The following is a 20,960-nucleotide window of genomic DNA, read 5'->3' as shown; positions in this document are numbered from 1 at the left end:
GAAATATGTGGTATGAAAAGAATCTCAGCCATTATTGCAAGTGAAATAGCAGAGCCTTGTCTGTCACTGAGCTCTTCTACTATCTCGCAGCTACCACAAGACAGACCTGTGTGTCTGCTTGCTTTAAACTCATCAGCCTTCTTCCACAAAACATATAAATGCAACTGTAAATCAGCATTACCAACATGTGTTTACATGCATTTGACTGTAAATAAGACATGTTTTTGTGCTTTACTGAACAGAGATCTATGGAAACAGACAGTTGAAAGCTTTCTAAGATGCTGATCTGTATTGTCCGTGGGAACTGCATGTTCTCAAAGCCAGACACTGTATGCTGCCATCCTCCCTCCAATACTTTGACGGGTCTTATTCCCTCCTCCTCCTTGGTCACACAAGTACACGAGAACATTGTCAATCTTACTGAAGCATCAGCACCTCTATTGGTAAGGAGGGGGCTTTGACGACGCTAACAATTCACATGGCTCTTTCTTAACAGAACAGCAGATTGTCAGTTCTTTCACATACATTTAGGGTGAAGCTGTATGTCAGAGGTCACAGGCTTGAAAGTGTACTTCTGTTTGTCCAAGGCCTGCGGAAATGGAGACACTTCCTTCCATTGGAACGAAGGCTTGGAGAGGCTCCTCTGGCTATCTCATCTTCATCCCATGCTGCAATGGGCCAGTGGCCTGCTTCATCAGGACAGCTTTGTATCTCAGGCTATCTGGCTGCACTCCAACCTTCTCCTGCAACTGCCATTTCCTGCCCTCAATGGTAACCCAAATCTGTGACTCTCACATAGTGCTTCTTACTGATAGCTCTTAGCTCCTCTTTCACAAAGGAAATGGGTATATTTAATCTTATTTTAGATGTAAGGAAGCTGTGTAACAGAGATGTGAGATGAGTCATTTAAGGTACCTTAGAGACGACAGGCAGGGCTAGGGAGATATCTCAGTGCTCTATTAACAAGGTTGTGCTGAAAGAATTCAGTGTGTATATATCTCTGAATAGAAGTTCTGCCTATCAGCAAATGCCAGGATAAAAGTATTAGCATTATTTAATACCAACAGCACCAGGATTCCCATTTACATCACTACTCCTACCAATAGCCTTATGGCTTAGCCCTTGAGTAGTTCTCACCTTGAGAACATCCTTTGAAGGGTCATATCGCACAGCCTGCAGAAGGACAGGGTCTGTCTGGACTGGAAGTGGTTGCACAAAGACACAGGACTGGAGCCCTTGTTCTGCTCATTTAATGCCAGCTGGAGCAGCCTCATTAGCACACGAGGGGAATGCTCACCTTGCCTCTTTGCCTTCCCACACTCATGCAACACCACGGGTGAGATGAAATTATGGGTTAAAATCCCTCTTTAAAGGCCAGTTGGATTCCTGCAGCAATGGTTACTATACATAGCTCCAAAGCCCTGATGATGGCAGACTTCTAGAAAGAAAAGGACTTTTTTACAGAAATCAGCTGGATTTCCTTATCAATATGGGAAACTGTCGGATAGTTCTTTGTTAGCATTTACTGTCTCACAGTTTCCCTTTCAACAGCTTGAAAGAAGTTCTATTGAAAAAGACAACAGCTGAATGCTGCACATAACTGAATGCCAGGGCTGTAAAGAAAAACAAAAGTGGATTCTTTTTTAATGAGTTTCCTTACCAAGCCTTTGTGCTACTGCATATTTGCTGATGGACTACTCAGTGAGGAACTAGTTATGCATATAAATGGGCAGGGAGAAAATTTACTCTTGAATTTGTTTTGATGCCTTTTTGTTTTCCCTTATAGAAGGGGTTCTCTGCAAAAGTGGAGATAAACATTATTGTATTTTTGTGCAAGCATCTCTTACGGTCCAAAGTAGATTATTTGATCACAACAAGGGGAAAAGAGGCAAGACATACCGACTCAAAAATAAGCAGGAATCTCATGCAACTGCCCTTGCCTGACCTACGGCTTCAGTTTCTCTTGTTAAGCTGTCCCATTTTAAATGTTTGTTAGGCCAGAAACAGTGGTCAATCTATGCCTCGTATTCAGGGTACCCATCTGTCACGAGTGCTTTAAAACCCAAACCAAGGATCTTTGTGTGAGCCAAGGTCTTAGCAGGCCAAGTAAGAGCTGCCAACCGGTGGCTGTTTTGTGAAAGTCTGCTTTCACTCTCTATTAACCGTTCTGGAAGATCTAGACAAGTTTCATTTTCATAGATTGAAAACTTACTTTCAAACCCTTTTTTTTTGTTTGAGGACACATTTTACCTTCATGAAAAGTTCTCATAAAATTCTTGCCAGTCCTAAAATTAGACATCTCAGCTTGAGAGAAAGTAAGATTTTCTTATTCCAGTGGACATTATCATTCAAGAGAAATTACTTCAGGGGCACTCCCTGCCATAAAGATTCCACCATTCTGGAAAAAACTGCCTGGTTAAAGCCTCTTCCTCCTTGGAATTTTTGCAAGATATTTTCCAGTTACAATTCTCCCTTATACAGCACCGCCTCTTTCTCATTGCCTCTTTCTACAAACAACCATATTTCTGTTTATCTGCTTCCCTCTTTCTACCTGTGCTGTAATTTCCTGTCTTCCATTCCCTCTCCTCCCATCTGCACCATTTCATCAAAGCACCGAAACATATGCACAAGCAACAGCCTATTAAAGCTTGTGTTTAAGTGGCATGACTAGGAGGATGGAGTGTTGAACTGAGGTGCAGGATAGAATCCGACCCCTATAAATGTCTCTTTGTACTAATTTGTTAGTCCCCAGGAACCTCATAAGGTTCCAAATGGGCTTCAGAAGCACCTGTTGAGAATCCAAAGAAACACTAGGGACTTCTTCAAAGGACTTAATGAACTGAAAACTCTTGCACCGCTAATGAAAGTTGCTGGTTTTTCTTCCCCTTTCATCAAATATGATTCATTTATGAGAAAACTGTGTCAGAAACTGAATTCTTAAATTTTTAATCATGTGGTTTACTCTTTACAGTATCTCAAGGGTGGAAATTAAGTCTTGTATGGTCCAGGTGTTATTTTAAATGTACAATGGAACAGCATATTTGTGCACAAATTGTGAAACGAAAGTCATGAGGGACCTGTCCCTTGGCAGCCTCATCCCTTTTCATAAGTTGTCCTTTCTATTTGGAGACTGCCTGGACCTGGTCACCAGGGAACATAAATCACCACAACCTGCAGAAGTCAATAATACACTATTGGTTTAAGCTTACCTGAGAATTTGCTCTCAGCATCTGCTGTGTTTATGATTAGATACACTCCTCCCATCTGATACACTAGTCTTACTCCCCATATCTTGAAAAATAATGTGATTGAGTAGTTAACATTTGCAAAGGCTTGACAAGGTGGGGATTGAGAAAGGAAGTGCTGAACTGGGCATAAAAGATCAGCAATGTCTCACTCTTTTAATCTATAATTTCTCTTATACAGGACTGACCTCCTAAGTCTGTATGGCATTATTTGACTTAAATGCACATATGCTGGCTTTGTGATTTGTAAACACGAATCAATGTTCAACATATACTCAGAAAACATAATTATATAGCTAATCTAAGTCCCATTTATAGTTAGGCCACTGGCGTAGAAACAGTGGAGAGAGCCAAATGACATGCAAAATAATGCTGTGGGCAAAGCAAACTTGAACAATCTGAAAAGGGAGAAAGAAAGAGATAATTATCTAAATGGAACATAACGGCCATTTGTTAAACATTCACAGCTTGATCTAAACCCCACTGAAGTTAATGGAAAGATCCCCCTCGACTTCAGTGAGTTTTGAATTAAGCTTTTAAACATTAGGAATAGGAATATTAGATATTTTTAATGTTTTTTTAGCATTTCACACTCAAACTCTGCAATAGAAAGGTCATGAAGTAGCAGGTCCTCTTCCTTGTCATTTCTTCCCTCAGACTTCATCAACATTGCCTGACGCCAGGACTATGGTAGTACTTATTGGGAAAGTTAGAATCTTCAAAAAGAAGCAGGTTCTGTGATCTGGTTCACTTTATCAAGTAGCTTAAAGCAGACTTAATGAAGTAGTTGAAGTAGTTGAAGAAGAAAAGCAACCAATATTTACCCGTTACTTCACACAAATTTCACTGCACATGACTATCATCTCAGTGGCATTGGGTTCCAATACCTTAGAAAACTGTCACAAAATCAAGATTTCATGTAAAACCCAAGGTGTTGTAATTTAAGTGATAGCAGAGAGACTTTTCTAGGCACATACCAGAAAGGTATACTTTCTACTTTGGCATGTCAGAGAAATGGACTGATTTGGTGAAATTACGATTCCCATCATACTGGGATGAATAAATAAAAATTTGTTATTGTTGACCCTCCTTTGGATGAAATGTGTGACCTACAATGGTTCTGCCCAGTCTTTAGATTAAACTTGGATAGAACATGGCTCAAGGTGTGCCTCTGCAAAGCTATATATTTGCTAACTCTTGGGAAGAAATAGATAAGCCATATTCAAAGCAGGGCACTGGAGACCGTCACCTAGAGCATTCACCAGGTACTCCCAGACTAAAAGCCAGATACTTCAGATGGTTGCATTGCACTTTACAGTGAAAAACTGTATGTGTTGTTTTAGCAACATTTATAGCAGGAAAAATTGATCGATAGGGGGAAAAAACACTTTAAATAGTTCTAATTACACGCAGCCCTGTCTTGTTGTTAAATGAGGCCCACTGCTGTTTTATGAATAATTTGCAGAATTCATTGTCAGTAAATTATATTAGGAATTGGGAATAGGCTCTGGACTGCAATGCAGCACGTTTTTCCTTCCCTCCTGCCTTCTTATAATACATTCAGAGTATTTGTTATAACTACAGAAGATAATTGCAATTATACTCAAAGACAAGGAACTTGTCTAACATACAAAAAACAGTGTTTCATTTCCCACCAGATTGTGACTTAAACAATAAACGTAGCTGAGTTAACAAGAATGAGGACTCTTTCCAATCAATGAACCAAACAAAATGCTTTACCTACACAAGGCTGTAAATGGTAATGGCAAAGTTTCTTTTAAACATTTTTAGGGTGATGCCAGGAAGCCCCCAAATGTTTCTTTTCCTCCTGAATAAGAATCCAGTATCATAGTATTTGTAGCATATCCTGGAAGACAAGCCACCCAAAATCTAGCACAGCAGAATTTCAATTAAAATATAAATTAAAATATAAAAATTGATCAAAATGTTGAATTCTCCATTCTCTGCCCCGCTCTGTATTTCAGAGCCCTATGCCAGAAGTCAGCCTGCTCTTTCCTGTTGCACTGATCCCTCACCTCTGCAGATCTTTCCAGCTTCTCCCCTCATCTAATCCAAAGCTTGTGTCTCAAGCATAAAATCAAGTTGCCTACACACATTCTCCATACCAATGCAGAGCAATAGGGATTCCCCCTTTCTCTCCTCTGTCTTAAGTAGCACAAGCATACACAACAGTCCTTTAAATGAATTCAGCATAGTGGTCTCCTTCTGTGTCTACACCATCAACTTTGTTGTGAGCTTTAACAAATGTGGGCTTATTCTATCTACTTTAAGGCTAGGAGGACCATTATAAACATGTAGCCTGGCTGCCTATGTAACTCACGCTGCAACAATATCCCACCCAAAAATTTCTGCCCCAGTCCCATAGCTTCTGACTGAGGTGTAATGCATCATTCAAGATACACCTCCTATTCAGTCTTAAGTTGTTACATACCTTACCCATTCCTAAGCTAAACTGTTCTGGCACTTAACTCCCCTGGCTGCAAAATGTGTATTTTATTTCTCATGTGAATTTGTCTAGCTTCGGATTCTAACCACTTACATGTCTTTTCATCCTCGATTAAAGAACCTTTTCCTATCAGAAACTGCAGCCCCGCCAGGGTTCTGTAGATGACCAGTAACTTCTTGCTTTCTCCTGAATAAGCCAAACAGACTGACTGTGGTCAAAGATAATTCTTCACACTATTATTATAAGATGTGACTTCAAGACTTTAAATCGTTCTTGCAACTCTTTTTTTGAACCTCTCCGAACTTCATTTTTGGCATAAAATCCACATTGGACAGCTGCAGTAAACAAACTCACCATCAAAAATCATGGTGTCACTTACATTCTATAGTACCATGTAATTTATGCTACTGTCCTTTAATCCTTTATTGACTACATTCTAAGCCAGCATTTCTATTACCTTCCTGAGTCACTGCCAATCTAATGACTCTGTAGTCATCTTGACCACCCTATTTTATTTATTTGTTTATTTAACACTGGTATAGGATTTGATTTTCTTCAGTCAGGAACACGTACAAGGCCAATACAGTGGATTTCAATATGACTTTTTTGTTAGTCTCCTCTTACTCCTTTGGGTAACCTGAAAACTAGATCACACTGTTCTCATGATTTAGGAAGAAAATTTGAAGCAGTCATGGCACCATGGGACCAGGTTCACATAACAACCACCACTACATCTGGCTTTGACCCACTTCATTCCATCTTCCCTTTCTACTGTGCCATGCTGTTGGCATTTCATATTTTGCATTTCTGTGGGTAAATGTTATTAAAGATTAGATCTCACTAGAGCAATTACACTAGTTAGTTAATTAAGTTTAGCTGAAAAAAATTTCACACATTTCAAAAATCTGCAATTTTTACATCCTTGTATAAGGACGTCCTTTCTGGTAAACTGTGCTTTTCTTATTTATGCAGATACTCCTTTTGACAGCCTCAGCTTTGCCAAACACTAGTCCATAACATGTGGCTGCTTAAATCAAAGGATAATATCTGATAAATACAGATTTATACCAAAGTCTATAAGACTTGAATAAGCATCTCTTTCTCATTATAATCTATAGAGCTGTTCTTATATAAACTAGCTACCTGAAATGGCCATTATTTCCCCAGATAAATTTTAATACTCACAGCAGCTACCTGAAAATATCCTTTTGGTTTTGGACGTATTTCTCTAGTATACTGCCAAGGAAGAAAACCCAAGCACAGAAGATAAGAGCAGTAAACAGAGTTAAGGGGAAGGTAGTCTTTGATTAGGGAGATAACACAGTCTAGACAAAGGACAACAACACTGGAAAACAAAATCTCTGAATTCTCTTCTTGACCCTGACCCCAATCTACAGTGTGAGCATACCCCCACCTCCATTTCACCTCTGTATCCTTTCTCACCTTGCTTTGCTCACTGTAAACCCCCAGGGGTTCTCTCTTGCTTTGTGTTACACTCTGCTTAACAGAAGGTTACTGCAGTGCTGCTATAACTATAACATGCCTGGAAGATTTTCTCTGACAGGATTGTTTAGTAACATGACATAAGATAAGCCATGACATAGTTATGTGCATTTAGTACATGAGCATTCTACAAAGAGGATACTGGAGGATTTTTCTGTGGAAGATACTGAATTTGTTTATGGAAAGAAAAAAAATCCTCAGATACCGAGTTCACTGAAGTCCTGCCCTGCTGTGTAAATCAGAGGATTACATGGACGCTCTGTTTTCTAGAGCCATTTCTGTGGAAGGCATTCTAAGCTTCCAAAGACTACAATAAGGAAAGTTCATATGTTGCTTAAAATAGTCACCAAAACTGAGGAAAACACTTGCATTTTACAGTATAGTTAGGGAAAACCTGGAAATTGGTTATAGCATTACCTATCCTTGGCTGCTACCAACTTCACAGTTCCTGGGACACTAGCAAAAATATTCACTTAAATACATAGGTTTTTCAACAACATCAACACAATTTTAACATAGCTTGAGCAAAGCTCCATGGTCTTCCCATAATGCTAAACTCAGTAAGCACCTCTGAGTGGGTCGCTTTGTCCATAATATAATTGACTGTTTCTGCAGGTTGTGCATCGTCTGCTATATAAGATGTATTTGTTTAGTGAGAAATGAAGGAGGATCATGAGGTGACAGCAGATAATATGACAGCTGCACTTCACTTATGCAAACATCTTTTCAGCAAGCTGGGAACAAGGTGCAGGCCTTGTGTCAATCAGTTTTCCCTTTAAGACATAGATCAAAGAAACGTTGCAGCACATTCTTTCCTTTCCCTTTTCTTTTTTGTCTTTTATTCTTTTTGAAATCTGTACAGGGATAAGAAGCAGATTTCTACTTACATGACAATGTCTACTTGACTTCAGAACCAGTTTGGCATTTTTAGTGGTGTGCCTGTTTAGTCCACTTCCACTGAAGAACCCATTACAATGCCTGTGGTGTAGTAAATTACCTGGGAATATTCTGATCACCTGCTGCTGCTCTCCTTGATTGTCCGTGGCCTGGCTGCTCTAGTCCATCAGCACAGCCCCACTGCATTCTCGAGACTGTTATTCTCAGAAAGCTGTTTTTCCTTTGTGAAGACTATTCAGATTAAAACAGGCAATTAGTTATGCATAAAATTCTCTGTGAAGACACATAACAAAAATCATGGGGTTTGTATGATTAATAGAGCTGTCAGGACCTGTTTGAGATTTAACTTCCATATTGTGAAAGTTTAACGTCCTGGTTTCAGAATAAAAACCTACATAGATCACAATGTTATGGCAGTTGAAAGTAGGGTTGAAGTCATATGGATGCATAGGAGCTGAGGCAAAGTATAGCCATAAAGAGTCATAGTATTCGATATAATGTATACAGAACCAGTGTTTGAATTTTTTAATGCCAGCTAAACAGCTTGAATCACCAATCCAATTAAAAAAATGTGGAACCAGTGTGCCTAAATCCCCTGAGCACCACTGAAGTCTCTGCCTTCATGTATATTGATCTGCTTGTAAATAAAGTAAACAATCTGAAATTTTATCACAGAGTTCGCAATGGCTATTTAATATTTAAGCTACATGCATTATTTCAAAGCAGTGTAAATTGGTACAATATTTTGCAAAATATCCTAAACATCTAAAGATACTCATGCCCCTGATACCCAGCACGATGCCCCAATATAAATTACACTACCCAAATATAAATTACAACGAAAATCAAGGCCATCTCCCACTGAGAAACACTCACTCAGTGCAGAGAGTTAGGCTGGACAGGATGCCAGTTCAAGCAAGACTTACAGAGACATCACTGGCCAGAAGGCAAAAGCTGTATCTGAGTGAAAGTTGGAAAGGGATTCACAGTGGACCGGGAAATATGTAGCACTAGTCAGAAAACATGAGAAACTCTGAATTGGTTCTTAACTGACGAAGGGAAATTCAGAGTTTGCTTTGAGTTATAAAATTAGTTTGGATTTTTCATAAAAATGCTCTTTTAGGTGTTGGAAGTGCAAACGGTGGTAGTAGGACAGGAATAAAGCCCCTCTCTGAGTTGCCATAGCTATCAGACTGTTTCTTCCTCCCCTCCAAGGCCCCAAAGCCCCAGGTTCTTCCTTGGTTTTATCTTGGAACAAGCAAGACAAAGTTGCCCATCTGGATGGCACAAATTCTGCCATGAAAGGCAGTGGGCAGCTGAGATAATTAGCTTCCCGGTGCTCAGCCCACACAGCCAGGTCTCCAGCAGCCTCTCCGCTGATGTGCATGGAACTTCACAACAAACTGCTTCCCGAAGACCTTTCCTGCAGGAGGTCATTGCCAGTACCAATCATCATTTTTATCTACTCTCCACTTGCTGTGCACCTGTCTTCTCACTAGTAGAGGGTGATAAGGTATCTAACAAATCCCTGTGTTCCTCTATTGATCCCTATCCTGATCTAGCATTTAGGTATGGTTTATCTTAAAACACAGGCACTGTCCCAATGAAACAGGACTAACGAGTGCATACGAAAACTACATGAAAGTGGATAGTCTTTGTTGCCTGCTTCCTTTTCCTAATCGCTGCAGTGTCTGTGGTAGTTGTGTCAAATACCAATAAGAATTCATCTGATCTAAACTCCAGCTGGTAATTTTTAGATCATTAAAAAAACCTATTCAATCTTTTTTCTATGTCTTAAGCAGGTTGCTTTGCCCAGAGGTATTCGGTGAGTCATCAGGCTACGTTACTTTTTCAAGTTGCTATGTTTACTATTAGTTTTACTTAAATTTCAAATCATATCTTCAAATGCAAAGGTATGGTAAGTCAGCAGTTCTACTAAGGGATTTATATGCATAGTTTAGGGTAACATTCCTGGCATATTTTGGGGGCAGTTCTCCACTGCCTGGCTAGAACTAGGAGCTTCCCTCTCTTTCCTATAAAGCCGATAGATATATAAATTAAACATTTAGCTTTAACATGGAGGTGTTAGAAATGTCTGCAAAAGCAAGACTCAGAAAATTGAAACTGCATAATAACGTTCAGCTTAATGAAATGTTGATGTTGTAACAATAGAAAAACATTGCAGAGTACCCATATGACAACACTGAATAATCTGACATTATAGCATTAAAAAACATCCACTTGATTAGAGGCCAGGAAACAATTCCCTTGGAAACAAATTCTATGTTCAATAGGCTCTTTCCACTGCTGGATAATGAAACTGCTACATGAACAACTGCTCACAGAACAACAACGTGGCACTAAGATTTAAATATTTTTGCCAGGCACAAAAAAGTCAGCGATACCCAGGCATAACCCACACTCTGAGATAGCACCCCAGGTTTGTACACACACCTTCTCCATGCACTTAGGAGACGGCAACCTTCAAAATGAGCAATGCCAGAACACCAAAAGGAGCAGTGTTTGTACCATGACTCTATTTTGTACTACAATACAACCACAATCTCAAACTTAGTCAAGATCCCCTCTGAGCTACACACTTTGCCTTTACATAGCAATAGGCAGTCCTGTCTTGAAGTTTATCACCTGAACACAGGACAAGAGGAGATAGAGAGGCAGAGAGATGAAGTAAGTTGCTCTCAGGAGCAGCACTCAGAGAGCAGGTTGGCTGTGCCTTGGCCCCTGCCCTTCCTGCAGCATCCTGCTGCTCTGCATCATTAACACCAAGGCAGGCAGGCCAGGCACAGCACTTACTGTATGTCTGGAGCGTTACATTAGAATGGAAATGCCATGTTTCTCCAGCTCATTTAAATGACAAAGGACTTATAAATGTCTTGTTTCTCATCTTCTTTTCACCATAAATCAACAACTTCTCTAAATTTCATGTAGTTAAACTGGTACAAAGCTGATCTCAAAGAACTGTGAAACCACGTAGCTATGATCCAAAGCAGAAAATATATTAAACCCTTGTCTAATCATTAATTTACATCAGCCTACTGGGCAAACCTCCTGCTAAGATAACAACAGACAATTTGGAGGAAGAATCGACTCCTACACAGCCAGGATGTTGGTAAGATCTCATTAGAACATTCACAGAGCCCAAAAAGAGGCACAGAAAAAAAATGAAACAAAGTACTCGAGGTGGTTTGTCCCTGCATACTGGCCTTATTAACGTGTAGACACGTATTCTCTCAGGCAGGCAGTTTATACAGAGGTTCATTATCTTACACAGCGCTCATAACTCCTTCCACTTTAATCTTAGACTATAAAAGCAGCTTGCTCAGTGTTGATGCTAAAGCAGACATAAAAAGTGTGTAGTGGGTATTTTCTAAATGTTTTTAAAACAGCCACTAGTTTTACTTCCAAAGGGTTATGTTGCCTCTGGGTTAAATTCAAGTCTATTTTGCCTGAAAACAACTCCCTTGGAATCAGTGGAATTGCATCCACTTAAGGTATGGGTGATGTCCTCAAGCCTCAGCTTTGAAGTGCATTTGGGTCAGGAACAGTGGATGGCAAGAAAAACCATTCCATTTCACCTCTGCATTTTCCATTTCCTGAGCTTCACGAAGGCTTGCTAGATTGCTGTCACACTCTCATCCTGCTGTGGACATGGGCTCCATGCAGCAGAAGAGCAGCAGCAGAAGACACACCCAGCGCTGCTGGCAGGAAAGGCCTTGTTTGCAGATACAGAAAATAAGTACATTGGGTTCCCTTTCTTCTTGGACAGTCACGTTTGAATCTCTACCTGTGTAATTTAGTTCAGAGAGCAAGACTGACACAATACAGCTGGGATATTCAGTGCCTTAAACATAAGCATTTAACACCATTCCAGGTAACCTGTGGTAACCAGGGGTTCGGTTTCTAACAAGTCCTATGTTGTATCAGCCGGCCTCATTAGACAGTTTCCCGTAGGCAGCTAAATCCCACATTTCTTGGCCAGTTGTGACAATCTTTCCCATCTAAGCGGTCGGCCATCTATTGTACAAAAATTGAGCAGATCTATTGCTGTACGACATAGATTTCAGAACTCAGGGAAATAAATCTTGAAACCAGAATGGTGCAGTCTTCTCATGTTATTTGAAATAGAGAAAGGAGAAAAATTATGTAAGATCAGTTTGGCTGAACTGTTTTTCTCTTTTGAAAAAGTACTGAAAACTATATGTGAGGTAGATCTTTTTCAGAAAGGACTTACTTTCAAAATCAAGTTAGACTAGTTTCAGGGAAAATGTGGTTCTGAGCAAAACAAAATACATAAATAGACTGGCTAGATTTGAGAGAATAAGGCAATAAATCAAATCCCCATAAATAGCACTCAGAGTCACGTATCATACAAAGTGACCTAAAGCAGTGCAGAAATTAAAAACATTTGGAAAGCATGAAACTCAGAAACCAGACAATTTCAAGAGGGCAAACAGTGCATAATTTATAAGTAAGGTAAAACTGCAGTGGTAGCAACAAAGAAGTGAAAAATAGAAAACTAGAGTTTTTCACTTCAAAGGTTTCCCATAAAGTACAATAACTATGCTGTTGTCAGGGGTTTGGAGGTGTTCTGGCTTTGGCTGGGATAGAGTTAATTTTTCAGTAGCTAGTTCGGGGCTGTGTTTTGGATTTCTGCTGAAAACAGTGTTGATAACACAGGGATGTTTTCGTTCCTGCTGAGCAGTGCTTACACACAGTCAAGGCCTTTGCTGCTCCTCACCCCACCCCACCAGCGAGGAGGCTGGGGATGCACAAGGAATTGGGAGGGGACACGGCTGGGACAGCTGACCCCAACTGACCAAAGGGATATCCCATACCATGTGACGTCATGCTCAGCATATAAAGCTGGGGGAAGAAGGAGGAAGGGGAGGACGTTTGGAGTGATAGTGTTTGTCTGCCCAAGTAACTGTTATGCATGATGGAGCCCTGCGTTCCTGGGGATGGCTGAACACCTGCCTGCCGATGGGAAGGAGTGAATGAATTCCTTGTTTTGCTTTGCTTGCGTGCATGGCTTTTGCTTTACCTGTTAAACTGTCTTTATCTCAACCCACGAGTTTCCTCACTTTTACTCTTCTGATTCTCTCCCCCATCCCACCAGGGGGGAGTGAGCGAGCGGCTGGGTGGGGCTTATTTGCCAGCTGGGGTTAAACCACGACAGGAGGATACAAGCAAGACAAGTGCACAGCTCTCTGTTTTCCCCTGATAGCAGCTTCCGGTGGGAACTCACCGATATAAGCACAACAGTAGTGTAATGTCCAGTGCAGCAAATGACTCTCCACTGAAGGTACTTCAATCACCATTAATCTTGACATTAGCAGCATCATATAGCTCTTATTTTATCTATCTCAAGATGTTGTACACAATTTTGCAAAGACATGGGCAAAAAGAGTTGCTGGTTTTGAAAACAGTTGAATGCAACTCATATGATATTTTAGTGGACAGCTTGTTCCCATTTCTTCACAGTAATACACATGACAAGTGGAAGGCACAACAAACAAAACCCAACAGATTCTTCCTGGTTTCATTCTTTTCCCTGTTCACACATTCCTCTCTTCACACAGCCCATACTAATATCGCTTTCCAGTCCAGGGTGCAATTATTTAAAACTTCTTGCTCTGATTGATCTGTAGCTCTTGACGTTTTCAGGCTACTTTGGATGAACGTTTGACATGGCTTTGAAACTGCAGCGTGATAGTGATGTGAAGTAATCACTCACCCTGACTCTCCCCCACCCAGCAGGGCAGCGGGAGAAAATAGGATGAGAAAGTTCATGGCTGGAGACAAAGACAAGGAGATCACTTACCAGCTACTGTCACAGGTGAAACAGACTCTAATTGGGAAAATTAATTTAATTTACTGCCAATTAAAATAGATTCAGGTAGTGAGAAACAAAAAGACAAACTTTAAACCAACACCTTTCCTTCCCTTTCCCAGGCTCTCAACCTCAGTCCTTCATTCCCCAACTTCTCTACCTCCTCCCACCCCAAGCGGTGCAGGGGAATGGGGGCTGTGGCCAGCCCGTCACAGCTCCTCTCTGCCGCTCCTCCCTCCTCACAGGCTTCCCCCGCGCCGCCGTGGTCTCCCCAGGGGCTGCAGGGGAATCTCTGCCCCGGCGCCGGCAGCACCCCCTGCCCCTCTCCTGCCCTCCCCGGGGGCTCGCAGGGCTGGCTCTCACACCCTTTTCCTCACAGCCGTGCAGCGTTTTGCCCTTTCTTGAACGCGTTTTCCCAGAGGTGCCACCAGCCTCGCCGAGGGGCTCAGCGGTGCCTGCGCTGGGGCGGCCGGAACCGGCTGGAACCGGCTGTGCCCGGCACGGGGCAGCCCCGGCCTCTCCTCGCAGGGCCCCTGCAGCCCCGCCGCCAACACCTTGCTGCTTATACCCAATCCACCCAATACCTCACAGTCCTTCACAGTAAGACAAAGCCAGGTTTTGATTCTCTTTTTACAGGTGAAGCCTGGACACCAAAATGATGCAGCGAGCCTACAGCAAGACATGGCACCGAGGCGTCCCACAAGCTGCGCTGCTTTCCTCAAGCCCCAGGATGGCTGTTGAGTTGGAGCAGGTCACCCCCGAGGTCCCTGCCACCCACCACTGCTCCGCAATTCTGCGAACATTGTATTTCCAGGACCGTGATTTACACAATTTCCACGCCGTTTACATGCAGCCTGATAAAGTCATGTTCCCCAGATCTTGAGGGACGGGTGTCAAACCAGAACATGACACTACTACCACACCACAACTGGACAGAGATGCAGTGGTAGTTTACACCAACTAAATCTGTTCTTCCACTTAGTTTTTCCTCTTTCTGTTAATGTCTTATGACTGTCTTGCAGTGCAGAATTCATAACCCGATAGGGAGAAGTCAGGGCAGTTTGCATATAAAAAGTCTATATGGAGTCAGTGCAGGTTGGGATCTCTCACTGGAGGTTTTGACAGCCTCATGGTGGTTTTATTCATACAGTTTTTCCAAACGGGCACTTTGGCCCAGCAAAGACATTTTTGGGAACAGTGGCACACAGTGATGGTTAGCCCAAAAGTCACAAACATAGTACCATAGAATAATTTTGGCAGGGTGGGACCTCTGGAAGTTTCTACTCCAACACCCCACTCAAAGCAGGTCCAATTAGATCCGGTTGCTCAAGACCTCTCTTCCACACTTAAAATTAATCTATTATTTTAGGGCAGAATTTCTGAATACTTAGAACTAGACTTAGCATTTTAGGAGTTATACCCAAAAGGTAAGAAATGTTCTTATCCCCATCTATGAGCTAGAGAGACTTGTGAGCATAGTCTTACCAACAGGGCAATGGAGAAGAAAACATCTGTGCTAATAATTACATTCCAAGGAAATTACACCAGCCAAAAATTAAAAAAGAAAGCAGAAAAGGTCATACATATATTGTATTGTATGTATATTTTCATAAACTACCTAAAATCTATTACAAACATAAATACCTTGATTTTGCTTGAACAGCTGCTATAAAAACCATTGTGATAGGCAACAACTCCTAAGCAGTTTGTGATAAAAGATGACTCTGCTTTAGACTAAAGTAGGTAGAATATATGTTCACTCTGCCAAGCAAGTTTTTAAGAAAGGAACAGTGTCTGAGTTCTGAGCAGACACAGGGACAGCAACGTGGGCAATGTACAGTGGGCTAGCGGAGTGGGATGCAGGTTTTTGCAAGCAAAATAGTCAAAGGTAGTGAAATAACAAATCACTGCAGCTGCATGCAACATATTTTTCCTAACATTTCTTCTAAAATTGGTTTGATCATTTCAACCGAAATGTTCGAAAACACAGCACACAAAAAAGGCAGAGGCAGACATCTAGGATAGGAAATCTTAGTGTAAGTTTATTATATTTAAACATTGAAAGTATCATGTAATCACAAAAATAGCGAGTATTATTCTACCCCAATTTATTTGTTAAGAACCAATGAACATCAAAGCTTCAAAGGAATTAGAAAACTAAGTGTTACTATGCCTGTTTTATACCCAAGAGATACAGAAATGTTCAATTGTCCAGTCCGAGACTTGCTCAGTTATATTCTTGTCATCATGTTGAGCACCAAAGAATTGAAAAGCAATGTACATGATGAGAAAAAATGGGAGTCAGAGAAGAACAGAGAAACAGCTACAGGAACATGGGAGAACACACTCTGATCCACTGGAATTCAGCTCTCACCACTGGGAGGTGCCTTGTCCCCTTGATTGTTTTAAAAAAAATCAATCAAACAACACACCCACTCTCAAAAAAATTCCCCAGCAATCCCATTAAGAAATTCATCCATGCAGCAATATCCATAAGGGACAGGAGAAACAAGCACTTTATCTTGCTTTTCAGATCTGAGCAAGCAATATAGTATGATGCAAGAAGCAAAACCACTTTTATAGGCAAATAAGCCACAGCACAAATCTGCAAGAATAATTGTCTTAACCTAATGCTTAGTGGATTTCATGTCTTTTATTTTAAGCATGGTACAAGAGAGGCAGAACATTTATTGTGAGTCCAGAAGAGAAGTTCTCATCCTCTCTACCTCCATTTAATACCATCCAGTATTAGCTTGACACTGAAAATGCCAACCTAGCTGGGCATATCAATTGCATAGTTAACAAAGTGTTCGTTTTCTTTATAGGACACCTCTCAAGCTTATCATCTTGGAAGAGAAGGAGCTTTTATACTTAGGGGGAAAATGATACTGGCTGGCTATGTAGTAATCACTGCCAGTATGAAAAATAGTAGGAGGTAAAAAGCTATATTATCAACAGTGTACAGAGGGGACAAAAGTACAGCCATGACCACGCTTGAACTGCTATTAGTGCCTGATTCTGGAAGAAGATGGAGCCTGGGATACCTAGCAGTGAGTTTGTATGATTACCACAACTTTTATTTGCTTTATAACACAACTGCAATTCAGACAGGTTGTCATGAGAAGCCCCAAGCTAAGCTTTGCTGCAATTCCAAACAAGAAAATGAAGTCTGCACTGATAGGGCTGGCTTTGGTGCTCTGAGTTTTCCTCTCAGAGCAAGGATTTCCTCCTCACGCTGCTCCCACCTGTGTATTGACTCCTTACAGCATTCAAAGCAAAGAGCAAGATTACAATCTACAATGAGACTGCAGGAAGAGAGTTTAGCTCAGTGTCACTAATGATTCCCATCACAATTACTGCCAGCATGAGAGGGAATAAAAAATACTACTCAGCTTTTATGTCCTGCCTCCAATGAGTGTGAGCTTTAGGTGTCTGAATGTGTCATGTACCCTCCGTGTGAACACCTGATTTTGACCTTTCAGCATTTGTTATTTCAGCCACCTTTCCTTTCTCATCCCCTCCCATCATGGACTGTGAGGGCTGTATTTTAGAAGACAGTATGAAAAGGCTAGCCAGTTTTAGTAGCTTTTATTATGAGCAGAGCCATTTCTTCTCCTGGGCAGTTGGTTTCTCCTATGAATCTTTGGCTGAGTCACACTGTTTCCAGCAGTGATGTAATTGTTCACTTTCCTCCAGAAGTGGGGTCACTGAGGAACTAAAAGAAGCACAAATAACATCTACACTGAGTGCCACTTGCTGGATTTTCACCTACTCTGCTTTTGCATGCTGGGCCAGCCTCTGCAACAGGAGTCGCTGCCAGCTGAGACAGGACCTGAGAGTTTGTCACTGCAAAGGGTCCGGCTCTGTGAGCTGAATGCGAAAGACAACTTCCAGGCTAGCCCTGCTGCCATCAGGCTCTGCCTGAGGAGAAGTGGCAGCAGTCTATGTAACAGTCAAGGAAAATTAAGAGGCAACCAACCGCCTGTGAACCTTGTTTCCTGATGCATCACCATCAGACAACTTGCATCTTTCTGCAGGTCTGTTTGAAACAAGACCAAGAAGAAAGCTGTTGTCAGTTGGTTTTGTATTTTGGCTTAGCATTGAATTAAAAGTCAAGGAAACAGGAGCAGAATATTCAAGAAAAGAACTACTAAATGAGACACTTGTCAAACTAAGTTAATTTCTGGCCTACCTACTTTGACAGCACCTCTTTAATCACATACCCGAACAAGGAGATGATCGGTGCCACTGAATTAACTTCTAATTTCTTCTGAAATATTTAACATAGCATTGTATAACTCTGGCTGATAAAATATGACAATGACCAAGCCTTTTGGAACATTATGTTGCTATGCTGAGAAGCCCTAGACATAGTATTTTGTCATGAAATGTTTGTGGTGGACTGCAGAGCTCTGAGGCAGTGTTATTTACGGTTGGACTTGATCTTAAAGGTCTTTGCCAACCTAAATGATTCTATGATTCTATTCCTTCTCTGAGATAGAAAACACACAGTACGGAAACCAGCACAGCAGCCAGTGCAACAGCATCTTAGTTAGACGCTGCGTTAGTGCCTTGAAAAACCAAAGTCACTGCTAGCAAAAAAGGAGCTTTCAAAGCACGTCTTTGGTTTCAGGCAGCTTACGTCTGTGAGTCACTGGAAGGATATATGCATAAAGTTTATAAAGTCTGAACAATGCTATAAATTTGTCTCTATAGGAATCACTACATCACCAGGTCCCTCTGCCTATGCAGCCCATCCGTACGTGGGAGGGGCTGGCCTGCCTGAGTTACAGCGTGGTCACAGCACGGAGCACAAGGGATTATTAGAGCTCAGTGATCATCTGGCTAACATATATCACTTTATGATCAGGGATCTTGCTGGAAGATGGAAGAAACAACAACCCAAAAAATTCTTACTCTCAATAGGACAGAGATGGCCAAAGAGAATTAGAAATGGTCCTAAAAGGAGGAGAAGAGCAGAGGGAAGGATAGAGGCTAGGAACTCAGGGAAGAACCTATAATGGATTAGAAGGGGATTTGGAGCAGTGCAGGGACCCGCAGTAGACAAATGAGGTGCCGGACTGCCTAAACATAGCTGGGCAGCCACAGTCGTGGGCAGAAGCGCAGTGCTAGGGAGGAAGTGCCCAGAGAAGAAAGCAAAGCAAAGAAAGAAGAAAGCAAAAGAAAGCAAAAGAAAGCAAAAGAAAGCAAAAGAAAGCAAAAGAAAGCAAAAGAAAGCAAAAGAAAGCAAAAGAAAGCAAAAGAAAGCAAAAGAAAGCAAAAGAAAGCAAAAGAAAGCAAAAGAAAGCAAAAGAAAGCAAAAGAAAGCAAAAGAAAGCAAAAGAAAGCAAAGCTATCCAGACAGGAGCGGGGACTGGGGAGGAGAGGCGGTGTGGGGGTTTTTATTGGCCTGGTCCTTTCTGCCTAAACAGGCAGTCAGGCCATTTCCAAAGACATTGCCTGTCTGTAAAGGCAGCTGATGCACTTTCTTGTCGCAGGTGACATTATGTCGTGTAGGAGGTGCATGGAAGAGAGTTGTAAGGTTTTGTATCATTTCTATGTTGTCTATTTTTGTTTCCAGCAACTCAAAATATTAGTGAATTGGTCAGACCTTAACATGTTCACCTTTTGTATCTTAATTTTATCCTTACTGAGAAAAAGTGCTAAGAAGCAATAGAGGAGTATGTGAACTGTTCAGGTTTGTCAGAGTTTAAGGATTAGTTTGGCGGTACATGTCAGCCCACACATTTTAATTTACTTGTCAAGCTCATGTTAGGAATTTTGATAACTTTTCATAGATTTTACTGCAGATGTTTTACTAGCTGTTGAAGTACTGTCTGACAGCTAAGTATTTGGGACAGATACTGTAAAAACAATACATGGAGCACACCCACAGAGATGCAGTCTCCCACACTCATTCCAGAACAGCATTTCCATTTCTCAGCTGAGCCTCTCCCATCTCTTTTGGCAGGGACCCTTTTCACAGGCACAGGTAACACGAGGACCAAACACAGACCACTGTGGCCGAGGTACTTTGGGGACTGGGCTGACATCAGGTACAGGGCTGGGATTTAATAAAGGAAGGCTGTGACAGCAAAGAACAATCTGAACAGAGGAGACAACGGGGGAAGAAAAGAGAAAACAGAAGATCTTCAACAGCAGAGAAGGGGAGACTGCTGTGTAGCCCCAAGGTTTAAACACCACCCTGAGAAATCTGTCTCTTTGCTTAAATCTGCTAATGACATGATTCAGAGAACTGGAATAGCATCTGACCATCAAAAGCTTTGCCGACCAGCACTGAAAAGCCCATTCTGCACATTCTTGCACCATGAAAGAAAATGTGGGGGGAAAGAGGGAGGGAAAGAAAAAAATCTGCTGAGAGCTCTTTGTTGTCAGCTTTGAAATACAGTTAGTCTGTGACAATTATTTTCTCCAATACTTACATGACAGAAAGCCTACCTTGATAATTGACTTTAAATCTTTATACAAAGCTTTTGAACCTGCATTATACTTATGTATTCATTTGCACAGCTATAAATAACTCCACAAGGCATGGGGGGAGATGTCCTGAGACCTGAGCAGGGAGAACCTGCGTGGGAACCCCCCCGTCAGCAGTGGGAGAGGTGCAGATGATCTTTTGCAAGGAGGCATTTTAATTCATTCTTTTCTGAAGGATACCGAATAAAACTGTCCATTAATCTAACGGCCTTAATGTAATCATATAAACACTGTGTTTTCTTGATGGCTTTTATGTATTGTAAGAAAGCTGATAATGACCCTGTGAGGAAAAATAGCAAAATAAATGGTGACTTCGAGAAATACCTGGAGAACAAGTAATGCCATTGTTACAGTGCAATTTGAGATGTCTATAGAGAGTGATTTGGTTCTTTCAGTGATTCAAGCTGCTGTCCTCAGAGTGGCGTAGCACTGCATTAGCATGCTGCACTAGAAAGCACTTAATTCAGGGGAAAATCCATATCCTGGTGACCAAACCAGG

This window comes from Calonectris borealis, chromosome 16, assembly GCF_964195595.1.
Source record: "Calonectris borealis chromosome 16, bCalBor7.hap1.2, whole genome shotgun sequence".
Classification (NCBI taxonomy): Eukaryota; Metazoa; Chordata; class Aves; order Procellariiformes; family Procellariidae; genus Calonectris; species Calonectris borealis.
This window is presented reverse-complemented; position numbering follows the sequence as displayed.